General features: G+C 39.0%; 2 protein-coding genes across 7 annotated transcripts in view; one reads left to right on the forward strand and one right to left on the reverse strand.

Annotated features, from left to right (window-relative positions):
• PEAK1 (pseudopodium enriched atypical kinase 1) overlaps positions 1–10,928 on the reverse strand; it is a 29,011-nt gene extending 18,083 nt beyond the window's left edge. For all 3 annotated transcript variants that reach the window (XR_014493509.1, XM_083371237.1, XM_083371236.1), the window contains exons 1-2: positions 10,805–10,928; positions 5,198–5,329 (exon numbers count right to left, since the gene is read on the reverse strand). The gene's annotated coding sequence lies outside the window, so the exon portion shown is untranslated. The remainder of the gene's footprint in view (positions 1–5,197; positions 5,330–10,804) is intronic.
• Positions 10,929–11,435: 507 nt separating this feature from the next.
• The window catches only part of HMG20A (high mobility group 20A), a 45,792-nt gene continuing 39,875 nt past the window's right edge, over positions 11,436–17,352 (forward strand). For 3 of the 4 annotated variants that reach the window (XM_083371129.1, XM_083371130.1, XM_083371127.1), the window contains exons 1-2: positions 11,436–11,644; positions 16,492–16,581. The gene's annotated coding sequence lies outside the window, so the exon portion shown is untranslated. Of the gene's footprint in view, positions 11,645–13,731; positions 13,849–16,491; positions 16,582–17,352 lie in introns of those variants that run through there. The other variant, XM_083371128.1, reaches the window with a different exon arrangement.

Raw genomic sequence — 17,352 nt, forward strand, 5'->3', positions numbered from 1 at the left:
GGCATTAAACGTCATCCCTGACAGCTCTCTGTATAGCTAGCTAATCACTATTCAGAGCAATAAAAGGCTCTTATAAGAACCCAGCCTTTCATCAGCATTTCTAGTGAAAAAAGAAGCTATGGTTCATTATCAGACCAAAATTACAGAACGATTAGTTAAGATTTGGACTCTAGGGAAAAACCTTGCATTTTAGAAAAAACAGCACAAGTACATGCTTGAATAGATGTCAGATATTTTCTAATGCATTCAGAGTATTTTTAACACCTAAATATACTTGTAATATAAGATTAGTATATACTGGCATAGAAAAGGTGCATTCCATGCTCACAAAAAGAAAATCTTTCCTGATTATTAAAAACAAATTTAATTCAGTATTACATTTCATAAACTACACCCCATTTCATCAGCATAATAAAAGTGTTATTCCAGCTACCCACATATGCACATGTGATTCACTGGGTGGGGCTGAGAGAGGTTTAGTTTAAGACGCAGTTGAAAAAGAATATGGAAATCTATTACTTTCATTCTATCCACTATGGATTGATATTAATGCCATTTTTCTTCTGATTAAATAAAATTAAATCACAAAACGTTTAAATGCATTTTAGAATGAAGTCAATAGAAGGATGCAACTCACAGGCAGAAAGCCAAAAAGAAAAAAATATGTGTGAGAGATTGGAAGAGATGAGAACTAATGTTACATGTACAAAGTTATTATATAAGTCCTGGTTCAATGCGAACATTTCATTATATAAGGCAAAACACATTTGATTTCAGTTAGAGAGGCAAACATCAGCCTATTTAAAATACTTACAGCATATCTTAATGCAATTTGTCTTGCAATCTATTGTTGCTGAACATTCCAAAACCTCTCAATGGGCCAAGATATTCACACAGCCATTCTGTTCAAGTACATTTGTATATTTGCCTTATGTTTGGGAAGCATTTTTTCTTATATAGATTAGCAGTCTCATCATGCTCTTCTGGAGTCATATCTCAGGTTTATTATGATGACTACTATTAAATATATATTTAGAATCATCTTCAGTTTCTTTTCTGATGACTGACACACCAACATCTCCCATAATTTTATAAGGGGAATCTTAACTTTCTGCCTTGTTCCAGGATTCTGGGTCCAATGCATCTCATTTTTTATATATTGCTCCTGGAAAAAGGTATCTCGATCTGGAATAAAATCTCATCAGTATGCTGAGGACATGAAAGCCACAGACTCCAAAAGTCAAAGCCAGAAACCAACGTTTCTATAAATGTCATAACTGCTCTCATTGCTTTCCCCAAGAGAATCCTTGCTCTGTATGAAATAATGGTGATGGATAAGGCAGTTTCTAATAGCAACTACCGGCAGCATGCTGCATTCCATAAAATTTAAGGTTTAAAATTCAGGTTAATACTGTTCTGAATTTAAATCATTCTACGTTGCCTCACCCAATTCTCCTTTCCTTTTATGACATTCCCCTGCTTGTGATCACCAAAGGTATGATATTCCTCTGCCTGTGATCACTGATCCTGCTAATTCTTCCAGAACTTCATCAACTTTGCTTCTTCAATTATTTTAATTCCTTACTCTATCCTTCTAGAACCCACTTATGCCTAACCTATGCCATTAAAACATTTCATAATTTAAAAAGGAATCAATATAAATCCTAATTTATAATGTCAGACTATATATTGTGAGCTGTTTTCCCCCCCTGTCTGTCTTAGTTGATATAGTAACTAGATACACAGTTTTTCTGTTAGCAATTTTTTTTACTGTTTCCGTTTATACTTTTTAAATGTTTATTAAAGAGTTGGAAATGGATACAGTTCTTTTGTCAGTCCTAGACTATCTTTTCATCTCTACTGGAAACTGAATCAAATCAACAGAAGAAGATAAGTTAACTGGAGAGCAAACTACAGAGCTTTGAAAGTAAAAGTTTAAAAAAGTGTCAGTGATACTGGATATGAAGGAAAACTAGAACTGTGTATGTTAGCAGATGCCAGGCCTAACAAATACTTGCTGTAACCTGCACACTTATTGATATTTCTGATGCAGATTTTTTTGAACAGTCAGTGAAAACCGAGGAAAAGTATTAATCAAATGATATAATTGGCTGAAGACATTTCTTAACTGCTATTATTCTTCAGTCAAATTGCATTAGTTGTAAATCATCCAAATGTTTGCATTAATATCTTAGTTATGATTGCTGAAAGGGCCAGGGAAGGATGGAGCCCAGACTAGAAGACTGGGCTTGTTCTCATAATGACGAAACTATTCTCAAGCACTCTTACGTGTCATGATCTTTCTTTTAACACACATAGTCCTCAAGTAGTAGCAATTGGAAATTGCAGTTCTGTCATTAAGCAAAGCAGTTGCTAAGTGGGAAATCATTCACTCTCTCCCTTTGGAATGCACACACACACTCTGGGATAATCAGCAAGGAGGGAATTCATGTTTGTATTTACATTCATTGCAGAGGAAGGGATTACAAGAGAGAAAGCAGGGACATGGTAGGGAAATGCATTTTGAAAGCAATATGCTAGTGCCATCAATCCTGTGGTGTGCTTGCTTGCTCTCTTGTAATCTCTTTCTCTCCACTCTCTAACTCTGCCAGGGGAGAAAAACAAAACAGGTCAAGCACAGGACAATGCACACTGACTGCAATGGCAATCATGTGACTAAGGGACACTGTGAAGAGTATAAATGTGGGCATTGGTTATCAAACTTTTCAGCACTGTTGTAACTCTGAACAGTTACTGGAGGCGGCAGTTGGTAAGTGGAGACTATTTGTTTTGTATTCCTGAGATTGCTATAGCTTAATGCTATTTTAAACATTTCTGAAGTATATCTTAAAATTTATTATAATCCCATCAATATATAAATAAAATAATGCAATCAAAGTTTGTTGCAGAGGTTGGGAACTACTTTGCCCAAAAGGTTTATTAAAAACTAACGTGTAAAGTATGTATGTGCACTCATTCCAGCATTGTCAAATTAAAAATACTGTTAAAAAACAGTACACTTTAAAAAACCCGCTATAAAGTGATGTAACAAGTTTACATTTAAAACAGCTAGACCAAACTTAAGCCTATGTAGAAATTCTTTCTCCTCTAGCCTACTTTGGGTATCTTTCCATTTCCTACTTACTAAGGATTTAAGTACTGCTGGATCTGATGATAGACAAAATTCAACACTCTTAAAATTTTTATCCTTTTATCCTCTCCGATAAAAGTATATATTATTACCAAATATAGATTTAGAAGTTTAGTTTCTCCCTATGAGTCAAATGGAAAAAAATGTTATTGCAATCATAGAACCGAACCCACCTAGTAAAATGCATCCAAACCGAAGTATTTTCATACAAAACCCTCCAGTAGTTCTCAAGAAGAAGAAAATCTTAAATAGCAGCTTTTTACCATTTCCTGTCCAAATTGTATACTTTTTAATCATCTGAGAAAGTGCTGCCCAAATGGTACTCCTGACCCCTTCCCATGCTGCAAGGAAATCTTCCCATGCAGCATCATCTAGCACTTAAACGACAGCTAGCAACTATTTTTTACAGTAGCCTTGCTCAGCCAAGAGAATTGTCTGAAATCATTTCCTTTGTTTTAATAGAATGCACCTAGTCTGAGCCACATCCAAATATGTCAGCCAGCAAAAACTACATCCCTTCAGGTTATGTTTTCTAAAGGTTTATAGAAGAATTAAATAATCAAACATTTTTACAAGCATTATATAGTTCTTACCAAAGTTGTCTACAATTTATCCTACTTGTTTTAAAAATAATAAAATATAGGTAAAAGTTTGATTGCATTTCATATAAATAATTTTAAAGTTTCCACATTGTAATACAATAATATTTATATTCTCCCTCTGCAACTTGTAGCAACTCTAGGTGGTTGTTGAGAGAACATGTCCCCTGAGGATGGCATGTGTGGATATTTCTATGCATGTATATCACTTGATTATTTCTAGCTGATTTTATCAGAAATGCTTCTAGAACAAGTGGTCGTTGAAAGTTGTAATGATGCTGAAAAAGGATACTTTGGACAGTCCTCAAAATTGTGGCTGCCAAAGCATCCCCATGACTGTGATTTGGGCACTTGGCAACTGGTGCACATTTGCAACCTCTCAGTCACTACTGCCATTTGTTATCTTCACAGCCAGTTTCCAATAAACTAGGTCAATGGGGAAGCTGGTAAGAAATCACAAGTTATGACTACATGAAGTTGTGCTTCATGACCCACGGTGATTCATTTAATGACCATAGCTGGAACTCATGTAAGGCAGTGCAGTCACATAACTTTCACTTAATGACCACATCACTTAGCCACTCCCAAGTGAGGACTACTTGTACTAGCTCCAAGGGCAACCATATCAAGTAAAAGACAAAAGCAGAATATTTCCACTAAGCAACTGCTACAACAACCAAATAAATCAGTACCTCTTATAAGAAGTAGGAGACTCATTAGCCCTAGCTCTAGTGGAAATGAATATAATGCTGTGGGAATTTCTATTCCATTAATGTTAAGTTCATATCTATGAAACAGCATTTAGATGTCCATAATTTATTTAAAATAATGAAACACTGAGTAGGATCTGTGAAAAAACACTGTAAGCTTAACCTGATCTTTTATACAGTGTCATCATTTTAATACTACTTTGTAGCAATATCTGCATCCTCGGTTTAATGAATGGTGCAAAATAACACTAAGCACAGAAGGGTGTCAGGCTCTTAACAATAATGCACATACTAGTGCTAGAGGAAGCACCAGGGATTTTCTATCTTTACAGCTGCTTTTCACTTTCTATTCATTATGATTTTCTGTTGGATAACCCAGGGAACAAATGTAGCAATCTGAATTAGACTTTCATTTCTTTGGCATGCAGCAAGTAGGTCTGAAACTACTCCATTCTAATTCTCAATCCTGATACATTTTTTGGAACTTCAGGATTGTCTAAAGCTGGTTCTCCAACAAAACAATATAATGACATTTATATACAATACCATGATGGGAAGTCTACTTCCCTCTAAAAGCTTCCAGTAGATTATAAATATATTTATAAATAACAAATCTGGAAATCCAGTGGTTATTGTATGGAATTGTTTCCCTATTTTATTTCTGAGCTAAAGATTAAAATTATGCAGTAGAACAGTGACATTCTAGACAAATAAATATATAATATTCTTAACGATACCTGAATATGTGGCACAAAAATATGCATATATTAGCACTGGTTTTCAGTTGGCCTCTGAATTTAAGGGATCATCATGAATCCTTTGTAGCATTTGCCTTTCTTATTTAAAGATTACCAAGATCTTTTCCTCCCCTGTGGAGACAAAACAAGAAATAAATTTAATAAACAAACAGGTGCATTAGCATATTATCTGTAATTTTCTTCTACAATGTTAAATAATATATTCTTAAGTACCAAATCTTTTAAGTTCATTTTGAAACAAAATTTTAAACTTTGTCTAAAATGACATTTTAATGGCAAGGCTTAGATTGGGGTGGGCAATTTTCAGAACACGGCTACCAATAAGACACTCACTTATTTCAGGTGTGAGCGATAATGCTCTAAAAACAATGACTATGCTTAGCTTAGTTTGGCTCAGGGGAACAGAAGGGGATGACACTGAAAAAAACTGATGAAGAGCAGCAAGGATATCACTCTAATATCCCTAGAAGAGCCACATTGGGAACAGGTTGGATGTGGAGCATTTGTATATATAGTCATCAATAGGTCAGGCCTAATTCAATGGCATTTAACTATTGTTGCATTAATTATCTACCCTAGTTTGAAATTTGGATGCTCTAAAATGTACTGTAGCAGCATTGTGATTTTGTGATGTGTAAGAGATTGCACTAGCTCTATTTTTTTAAACTTTTAATAGGTTATTTCCAATTAATTTTTGCTAGTTCATTTGAAATAAAAAAATAAAAGCAACTATCAAAACCTTGGGGTGAATCATACTGCAGTATTCCCTATCAAAATATTCTTTATTGAAAGAATATTATTTTACATTTATTATACATTCACTTTATCAACTTTGGCTGATGTATCTAGTACACTTAATGCAAAAACATTTAATTAATATTCTGCCCATTTCACCAAATGACTATGGTGGCAGAATTTTTTTTTAAAGTAAAGAATTAAAATAATACAAATATTAAAAAACATCGCAGAATAATGACCAAATTAACTACAAAGTGGGTCTCTACATATACTCAGGGACTGTAGGCCCAGGCCTTATGAAAAGCCAGCATGATAAGCTTGTATTTCAGTTTGCATTTAGAAATGACTGGATAACCAAAAATATGTCTACAGGGAAAAAACAGCACTTTTTAAAAAATTTGAATGGAAGTGCTTCTTAGCTCCTATACATTCTTCTCTTATTAGAATTTTAGCATTTTATTCTATCATAATTGTACATTTCTGAGCTGGCTAAAACATTTGAAGCAGGAAAGTCATATTAACATATATTAATAGACATACCCTTTTAATATATAATGAGCAAATATTGAAGATATTGTGACAAAGATCTTATGCTGCTTATCATCAAGAACATAATATATTACTTTATCTATTCCACAGTGACATTGTGTATTATTTTCATGGTAAAAGCCAATAAATTAGTCTGCCTTGTAAAATGTAAAGAAAAATGCAATCCTATCACAATGCAAGAAACAATGTTTACATATAAATATCCAACAGCTTCAGCATTACATCATGAACTGCAATACACTGAATGTCATGCAAGTATCAACACTAACTTTCATGACCTTTTTAAAAGCTGTAAGGAGATAAGAAATCATTGAATTATTCCTCACATTACATAAACATAGCTTTAATGACAAAGGATGGGGCATTAACTTACCACTCATCTCTTAAGGAAGAGACTGCATCTAACCATTCAGAATTTTCACCTTAAATCCGCAATGCTCCAACAGTACATTTGCATGGCAACTGTTACTAACAGAATCTAATGGTAAGAATGCTTTAAAAGCTACAGAAAAATGTCTTGTTATAATGTATCCTACTAATTTCTTTGAGCAGAGATACATCAACCTTAGAAGAAATTCTATGCAGTTACTGGCCTAGAATCCTGAGCAACACAGTACCTTAAATTTTGTACATTATTTAAAAATATAGACACATGGTAAACAAATTACCTACTTAATGCTTTGTTTCAAATAATCTATCTTGACAGTTTGTTTCAAAGAGATTTTTATTAGCATTTTATGTTAAAGACACAAGGACACCCTATTATGCCACCATTTCCAACAAGATTATGAAGAGACACAACTATTGTTTTCTCTCATTTCATAGTATTATACTTTAGATAAAATGTAGCACACTCCGCTTTTAGTGCACTTTACATTTTGTCCCAATTCTGTAAAAAAATAATATATCTTTATGAAGGTATAAATGCAATGGTATAGTACAGTGAATTATCTGCTTAAGATGCACTAATTTCAATTAAAGAAACTTAAGAATGTGCGCTATTAAAATAAAATGGATATAAATTGTTTTAATGTGCTTAACTGACTAAATTATAGCCAGAGATAAGCATGCTTCCTAGGTTTGCAAGGAATATGAAATGTAATTTTTAAACAGTAACATGAAAGAAATATTTATTTGTGCTGAATTACCGGTACTCAGCTTTCAAAACAGTATTCAGGTTAATCTTTAACTTTACATTAAATACTGGAATAAAGATGTATAATTCAGTCCTCTACATATTGAAATAAAGCTAAAATGATTAAATTAAACCTACACTGAAGTTAATTTTGTTAAAAATTACACATCAAGAAACTTACAGTATTGTAGTCAATAAAATATTAATTTGAGGAAATCTTAATAACAAAATCCACAAAATATAATCAAATGATTCCTTCTAATATTTCAAAAAAGTGTCATTCTAAGTCAGCAGTAAATTATATGGTTCAAAATAAAATTATAGTAAATAAATAACTTGAGAAAACAGCATATTTGGATGCTTCTACAATAAGATAAATACCATAAAATGAATAGAAAATTATTACAGAAAATACAACTTTATGGGTAACTCTTTTCTAACATATCTGAGAACTGAAAACTTTTGCCAGGACTATTTTTGGTCTGTTTAAGTCATTAGTAGTTTTTTATTTTAAAAATTTATTTAATTAATATTTTCAGAAGAAACAAATGATTGGTGCAAAATTTAATACAGAACAATATTCAGCCTTTTAAATGTAGTGTGTCATAAATTAAGAAAGGGCTGTAGATTTTCAAAATAAAACTAGCTCAATACAATTGCTTTAGCTTTGTGGAGTATTTAAATTATGCTTGTTTTGGAAAACATTCACCTCCTTAAGCCAATAGAAACATCTATTACTTTCTGAAAATTGCTATGGCCAAACTTATAAAAACGAGTTATAAAGGCCCACATAAAATACTTGTTTCCTTAGTTATCATTGTCCCATCAATTATGACTTCTATGTTCTTATAATGCAAGCAGAAAAAGTACATTCTTAGCATATGAGAACCAGTCTGCTTTCTGTAAGTAGTTAAGAAAGCCTTAAAAAACAAAGCACAATTCTATGTGCGTATATTCAATAATATAATATAAAGAATATTTTGATTTGATCCTAGGAAGCACAATGGAAACTGCTTGGGGAAGGAGGGAACTTTTAAAGAATGTCTATGGAGAAGAAAAATTCTAAGTTTTACACTCACATTTTAAAGTTTTATAACTCTAAGAATGATAGACTTCTAATTCTCTATAAAATTAAATATTTAATATTTACATAACTTTGAAGTACTTTGGACATTGGCAAAAATGTGTACAGTATTAATTAATCATATCAGATTGATGTTATCTTCTTACTGAATGAAAGGGGGACTAAGACAAATAGTTATTTGCTACATATTGAATACATAACTGAGTAAGATCTCCACCAGAGATTCCAGACTGATGTAGCGGTTAAGGCATGGACTAAAAAACAGAGGACCTGTGACTTCTAATCCCACTTTAGCCATGAAAGCCAGTTGGGTGACCTTGGGCCAGTCAGTTGCTCAGCCCACTCCACCCCATAGGGTTGTTCTTGTGTGGAAACAGGATGAAGATGTGTTGGACAGTTCACTGCCTTGAGCTATTTGTAAAAACAAATAATAAAGGTGGGATACAAATAAATAAAAATGATACAGATAAATCCAAGAGAAAGCTAATGTTTCTTGAAATGCTACCGTCTACAGTGCTTGGTTTCCCCAAATTCTGAGCACAACACTGAATGTAACATAGTAAAAAGAAAGAAAGAAAGAAATCCTTGCTGCTCTAAAACTATCTTGGCTTTCCTTTGGTCCCTTAGCTAGGTATGTTGCAATCCACGGGACTATAACCACTGAGGAGTGTTTGGTGCTCTCGGATCTTGGTTGTTTGCAGACATTTTATTACCCAAACTAGCTAACATCATCAGTGTTAGTATCATCAGTGTTAGTAAGGAGTGGGCATGCTCTCAGTTGATATTCTAGTTGCTTGCTGTCAGTGTTAAACTGAGAGCAAACCCCTTTTCCTTAGTAGCAGCAATGATGTTACCTAGTTTGGGTAAAGAAACCTCTGCAAGGAAACAACCAAGCTGAGAAAGCACCAAGGTCTTCACAGTACTCTTCTCCACAACACCCCCCCCCCCATTCTAGCACTGTTACCTAGTCTGGTCATAAAAAGTCTGCAAGAAAACCACCAAGCTCCGAGAAAAGCAAGGACCACTTCAACTCTGAGCTACAAATGTTCTCCTCTGTGGGTACCATAACAACTTCCATCCCTGGGAGATCAAGGCATCCTCTGGAGAACCTTTGCTGCCAACAGCAGCAGATTAAAAAGCAAAACAGAAACACCTCCTTAAAGGGCAACCAAGGGACGGCCCAGAACCTCAAAGCAGGAGGACGAACTCCATTCAACCCGAGGACCTGATAACCCACCAGCAATAAACACAGATATAAAAATTATAGAGGGGATAAGTTTAAACAGTTGTGCAGCTTTTTGTTTTAAAGAGGGCCATTACATTCAAGAATAAAACCCGGATGCCCTCACTTATCCTTTCCCTTTTCCGTGCCTTTCAACAGCCGGAGACCCTAATAAAATAAAAACTTTGCCCCCCCCCTCCCTTAAAAAAAGAGACCCTAAGAAAGAAGAATCGGATTTTTTCTTTCTTTCCCCATTTCGGAGTGGGGAAGTTTGGCTGAGGTTGGGGAGGGGGGAGGGAAGCCCTAAGAAGCTCGGTTCTGCAAGGGGGCATATTTCTCGCGTCCCAACCACCCCCCCCGTTTTTTTTTAAAAAAAAATTATTTTTTTAAGAAGACACAGAAAGAAAAAGTAAGGAAGGACCGCATTTCGACCATCTCCCCCCACCCCAAGAAACAGGATGGGGCGAAGTTCAGCTCCCCAGCGCGGGGGGGGGGGGAGAAGTCTGTGGGGAAAAGTGCCAAATTGCCTCAAGGCCATCGGGGGGGGCTGCTTCCTTCCCTCCCCCACCCCTGGCCCGTCTCCCCCCCCGGGATAGGAAGTCCCGCCCGCTGCCCCCTGCCCCCCCCCAAGCCGCCTTCGGAGACCCCCCCGCCGGGGAGAGGGAAGCTCCGAGCGGGGCAAAAAAAAGAAAGAGGGGGGGCTCCCGTCCTTCCTTCGTTCTCCCCCCCCCCCCGAGCCGTCCCAGAGCGAAACAAAGCGGCTTTCCCCGCCGCTCCTCTCGCCTCTCGGGCCTGCTTTCCCCTCCCGCCTGAGGTAAAACTTTTCCGGAAAGTGAGGGGAAAGGCAGCCAGGCTGACCTGCTGGGGTCCGGGGAGGCGGAGGGCGGCTCTCCGCGGGCGCCGCCGCCGCGAGCGCGCCCGTTCCTTCCCCGCCGGAGGGACTCGGCTCCCGCGCGGCCGCTGCCTCGCTCGCTCGCTGGCTGGCGGGCGAAGAACCGGCGGCCTGCCAAGGAGGCAGCGCTCGAGCGCGGCCACGCCCACTCGCCCCCCCCCGGCTGCGCGCGCCGCCAACCGCCTCGGCTCGCGCCCGGAGGGGTCGGGGCTGCGGTGGGCGGGGCTAAGGCGGCAGAAAGCGCCGGGGGGAGCATCAAGGCGAGCGGCGCACGCGTCCCCAATCTCTTTCTGTCTCTGGCTCTCATTCTCCAGGCGAGGAGAGGGCGTGGCCTCTTCCACCCACCCAATCAGCTCTTGCCCGCTCTCGGAGTCGGGGTAAGCGTGGAGAGAAAGCGGGAGCGTCGGAGGAGCAGGAAAAAAAAAAAAACATAACCCCAACCGGAGAACTACGACTCCCAGCCTGCTCCGCGTGTCATCGCGCGCGAGATCCATCCGCCTCGGTCGGAAAAAAATAATCCGCCCCCCCCTGTTCTTGTGACTAGAATTCCTCTATATTTTTTTTGAGGGGGTTTGAAATAATCCTCTCGGAACTCCCCGGAAAGACTGGTTTTTTTTCGCCCCTCCGAGAATAAATTAAAAAAAAAAAGGAAGAGAGGCGGAGGGATAGGAGGGCCGGTGAGAAGGCCGAGTGTCTGAGGGGGGGGTGAGCCGCGAGAGCAAAGCGGCTGTGAAGGTGTCTGTGTGGGGGCGAAGGGGCCGCGGTCTCTAGGGGAGCCCCCTCCCCGTCCCGCCCTTCTGCAACAGGTCAGTCTCGGGGGGAGCAGTAGGAAATGTGTCGCCCCCCCGCCCGAGGAGAGGGGAATGGGGGCAGGTCTCTCTCTGCGTGTGTGGGGGGGGCTCCTTCCCTCTGACTGGCGAAGGGGCGCCTAGCCCCCCTCCCCCCGTTTCTGGCCCCCTGGACAAAGCGCAGCCATTTTGAGGGGGGCTGCCTCTCCGCCGCCCCCCCCTTGCAAAGACCCCGCTGCTTCCTCTTCTCCCATCCTTTATTTTCTGGTCTCAATGAATGAGGGGCCTGGTCGCCCCTTCTCCACCCAGCGCCCTCCCAGAGAGCCCCGGGCCCGGAGGCCGCTTCCGGGGAGGGGGTTGACCTAAGGTGGGATGCCCCCCCAGCTCTTCTTTTTGGGTGGAACCAATAATATAAAATGCAACTCGGGTCTGTTATGAATTCCCCCCCCCCACACACCCCCCTCCTTTAGTTCAGCGTTTCCCAACCTTAGGAACTTGAAGATGCGTGGACTTCAACTCCCAGAATTCCCCAGCCAGCTATGCTGGCTGGGGAATTCTGGGAGTTGAAGTCCACGCATCTTCAAGTTCCTAAGGTTGGGAAACGCTGCTTTAGTTTCCTTTTCTCTTACTTCATTCTTACTCCTTTTGGGTTTCTTTATGTTTTTACAACAAGCCCAGGAGAGGAATGAAGGGTCGCATTCGGGAAGTGAGGGGGCGTTCTACCATAAATTTTATAGATAGAGATGATAGCAGAGAGAGAGAGACAGGATAGATAGATAGATAGATAGATATACCATAAATTTTATAGATAGAGATGATAGCAGAGAGAGAGAGACAGGATAGATAGATAGATAGATAGATAGGTAAAGGTAAAGGTTCCCCCGCACATGCGTGCTAGTCGTTTCCGACTCTAGGGGCCGGTGCTCATCTCCGTTTCAAAGCCGAAGAGCCAGCGCTTGTCCGAGGACAGCTCCGTGGTCATGTGGCCGGCATGACTAGACGCCAAAGGCGCACGGAACGCTGTTACCTTCCCACCGTAGTGGTCCCTATTTTTCTACTTGCATTTTTACATGCTTTCGAAATGCTAGGTGGGCAGAAGCTGGGACTAGTAACAGGCGCTCACTCTGCTACGCGGCACTCGGGATTCGACCCGCCAAACTGCCGACCTTCTGATCGACAAGCTCAGCGTCTTAACCCACTGAGCCACCGCGTCCCTCAGATAGATAGATAGATAGATATTTTTTATTTTATTTTTTTTTTAATTCCATTTATATCCCGCCCTTCTCCGAAGACTCAGGGCGGCTTACAAGCTTAGCAGTAGCCTTCATTCTATGTATATGCCTGCTTATTAGGGCTTTCACACACACACCCAAGCGGCATGATTACAAAGTCAGCTTAATTGCCCCCAACAATAGATAGATAGATAGATAGATAGATAGATAGATAGATAGATAGATAGATAGATAGATGAGAGAAGATACAGAAGCATAGATAGGTAGATAGGAAAGATGGATAGAGAAGATATAGAAGTTAGGTGGATGGAGGTGATATGGGTAGGTGGGTAGGTAGATTGATACAGTAAATATATAGAGAATATAGGTAGATGGACAAATAGGTGAATAGAGAAGATACGGTAGGTAGATGGAAGCATGGATAGATAGGTAGAAAAGATGGATACAGAAGATACAGATGTGGGTGGATGGAGATGATAGAGGTAGATTGATAAAAGTAGATATCTAGAGAAGATAGGTAGATGGATGGAGAAATAGATGAATAGAGGAGATAGGATAGGTAGATGGAAGCATGGATAGATAGATGATAGAGAGATAGAGATAGAGAGATGCGATGACATGTGAACTTAGCAAATTCAGTGCTTGAATTTTCAGGGGGGCTTGACCCAGAATGAGGGGGTTTATTTTTATTTTTATACAGATAGGCCAACTGATAAAGAGTCTCCAGGTCTTTTCCCCCTCAAAGTGTCAGGATGGTAAATAAAAAAGGCCTCTGAGGGCCACAGCAAACAGGCTGTGGGTTGTATGCTATCCTGTGGTTGCCACTCTGCTTTGGCAAGAAAGCCATCAAAGGGGTGCCCTGCCTTGAAAGAGGAGTTGTTGTTGTTGTTATGTATGAAATGTATGTTTTCCGCCACTCCCGGTGACTATGGGTAGTTTATGAAGGATATAAGACGTTAACCAGTAAAATTAACACAATAAGAAAGGTGAGTTTCCATCAGCTCCATTTAAATCACAGGGTTTCTACTTAATGAGTGTCTAGAGTGAAACTGTTGTTACCTTAATTGTGGGTAGGGTTTTCCTGAAGTTGCCCTCCGTTCCTACCACTTGAGGTTTTAAATTGTTTGGATATTTGCGTTTTGGCCTAGTTAAGTTGGAACATCCTTTGCATGCATTCCACGTTTCTGTAAGGTAGAAAGATAACGTTCAAATATTTTTTTAAAAAAATCATGTCACGTGGCATCCCATCTTTATACTTTGTAATGACTGATGCAGCACCCTGCTTTATAAATACAAGAAACCTTTGCAGACAATTCAGGGGGCATGCCTTTTCTTAAAGTAGCTTCCCTCCACTTTTTTTGGAAGATTATGGGCACTGTGGAAATTTAACCATATGATGCTGAACTGTATTGCTCATTTTATAGAGATGGTTTGGCTGATTTGTTGATGCTCTATAGAGGAGACCTCTAGGGAGTGAAACTATTCTTTGTATTGCCTGTTAGTTAACCAGTGTCCCAATATTGTTGTTGTTTTTGACACCACCATTACAGCACCCCCATCATCACCTGATCAGAATTCATATGCTTGGTAACAGGTTCATATTTAGGATGTTTGTAGTGTCCAACCTTCTAACAAGCAAAGTCAATGGGGAAGCCAGATTCGCTTAACAAACATGTTAGTAACTTAACAGTTGCATTGTTTAACTTAACAACTGTGGCAGGAAAAGTTGCAACATGAGGCAAAATTCATTTAACAAATGTCTCACTTAGCAACATAAATTTTGGCTCAATTATGGTCATACGTTGAGGACTACCTAGATTCTTAAATGTTGTGGCACTCTGCATGCCATTTGCCACTTACTGAGTTGTGAAATGCTCTTTCCAGAATTTTGTTATGTAATATATTTGCATTTGTGCTCGTTGTAAGCTGTTTGTTGAACATAATACAAATTCATTTCATCCAAAGAAAAAAAGAAACGTGTATAGTGCTTTCCATAAAGCAAATTCCTAAATAGTGAACAGGAAATAATAGGAACATGAGAAATGTATCTTACAATTTATAATTCTAATAATATTGATCAGGACTTAATTTCCCAGTTGATATCTTTATGAATGCAAGCTATTTGGAAATCACTTTTCACTTCTTTGAAGTGATTTAGGAAGCAAACAATAAAAAAACATGTTTTTGAAGGGTGAATAAGCAGTATTCTCTCATCTGTGTTACAAACCTTAGAAAAAATAATTCTTGGAAAAGAAATTCTGTTCTCGGCCAGTAGCTTTTTCTAAGGTAAAGCACTTAAGCATACTTTTTGCATTATCTGTGTGATTTCTTTGCCAGATGGTCAGATGGAAAAACAAGTATATGCAGCTGCTTGTACTCATGAGAATTCTTGGATTTGGCCAACCTTTAAGGAATGGAAGCGTCTATAACTTAAGGAGAACCTTCCGGAATGATAGACGTTGCATTTTTTTGCTCCTTGCAGTGTCATGAGCCCAATTTGCAGTTCCGTGAAAACACTGGAAAGGTCAAATTCTCTCATATGTTAAAATCATCTCATTAGATAAATATCTTAGTGGCCTTCTTTACACAATTTAAAGGGGAATGTTGCTGTTGGCTCTTACTCAGTGTTTGAGAGTAAAACCATTGAATGCAGTGTGAGTTAGTTTGGAGGAAATGTGCACAGGAATATGTAGTTCAGTAGCAAATACGATTTTATATAAAGAAGACATACATATTTTAAATAAATAAGGAGTAACAAAGCTGCAAAGCCTTAGTGCTGTTTCAGAGCACATGGCCTTATATAACTCCTTGAATCTCTGGCTGTTTCAAGTTATGAAAAGAGTAACTTCCATAAAATGTGGATAAAACGCCTTTTATGGTAGCACTTAATCGTGAGCATAATGTAAGATAATAAATTAGATGCTTGCCACGCTGATTTTTTGTACTTTTCCCAGCTGACCTTCTATCTCTGGAATGTTGTAAGTCATGTCAAAAATGGGTAAGTTTTAGACTCCCAGGATCTACCTTGCTTTTGAGTTAGAGGCTCCTGAGAGTCAGCTACGGCAGCATTTCCCAACCTTAGGAACTTGAAGATGCGTGGACTTCAACTCCCAGAATTCCCCAGCCAGCATAGCTGGCTGGGGAATTCTGGGAGTTGAAGTCCACGCATCTTCAAGTTCCTAAGGTTGGGAAATGCTGAGGTACGGGAACCAAGGGCAGATATACCCATCTCTTTTACTAATTCTGAGCCCAAGCGTTTGTTTTGTGCACCATCGCTGAGCTGAACTCAGTCCTACATGAACAAACTCGTTCCCCAGTTATTCAACTTTGTCATCATTTCAGCAGCCTGCTTATATAGTAATGTGTCCTAATCTGTGCTGATTTACAAATCCTTGCAAATCTCCCTCAGATCTGCATCATCTATCTCTTGTTAATCTCTGGGTTTTGTGGTCTAAAAGGTACACAATAAGTAGCTTCTTTGTGGGCGTGGTTCAGGCCATTTGTACCTTATGGAAAGTTAGTTTTGTAAATGGCATTTTCTGGGTCAACCTGGCATTAGCCCTCCAGAGCTTTATATAGATCTTACCCTTTTCTCTTTGAAGATGCACTGTAATGTTTCTTTTGTTTTTCAAGCCACGGCTTATTGATGTAATCTGGTGAATTTGGAATCTGCACAGGACCATCCATCTCCTGGGATTGAGAAGCAAATTCTGGATGTTCCAGGTATGAACTATCATCAAATATTTCCTTGGTTTCAGCTCTTTAGATTGGTATATCAGGGTTTTTATTCATATGGCATGCATTTGGATCCATTTAGCATCCATAAAAGTTAGTGTTATTGGGCTGGTCAATTTGAATATTCCTTTCAGTATAGTAATATAGGAACAAATAATGAGAACAGTGGGAAATTTCCTCCTCCTGTCTTAAAATATTCTTATAAATACTCTGGGCTAGAATGGTGAGCTTGAAACGCATAATGGTTTAGGAGAAAGCTTCAGGCCTATATAAAGCAAATCAGGGATTAATATGGTATTATGAGAACCCTCCTATGAATTTATTTTAATTTCACAGGAAGAATTACTTTAATAACATGGTTCTGCAAACAGAAGGATGATTATCTGTTTAGTGATTTGAGAAATTCTTTACAGTACTTTAAAAGTTCTTATGTAAATATTAATCCAAGTTAGACTGCTGAGCAAAGACATATTCCCTGTAATGTAGCAGGCAACTCTGAGAGAAATTGACACTGGCAGAAATAATTGAGTTCCCCTAGAGCAGGGGTAGGCAACCTCGGCTCTTTTATGACTCATGGACTTCCAATTCCCAAAATTCCTGAGTCAGCTGACTCAGGAATTCTGGGAGTTGAAGTCCATGAGTCATAAAAGAGCCGAGGTTGCCTACCCTTGCCCTAGAGCGAACACACCTTGGCTTTCCTTTGCCATATTCCACTCATCGTGCTATATACAACATTGTGTACTTGGGTTGTTTGCTGAG

The sequence above is a fragment of the Vipera ursinii genome (genome assembly GCF_947247035.1).
Source record: "Vipera ursinii genome assembly, chromosome: 11".
NCBI classification, from domain to species: domain Eukaryota; kingdom Metazoa; phylum Chordata; class Lepidosauria; order Squamata; family Viperidae; genus Vipera; species Vipera ursinii.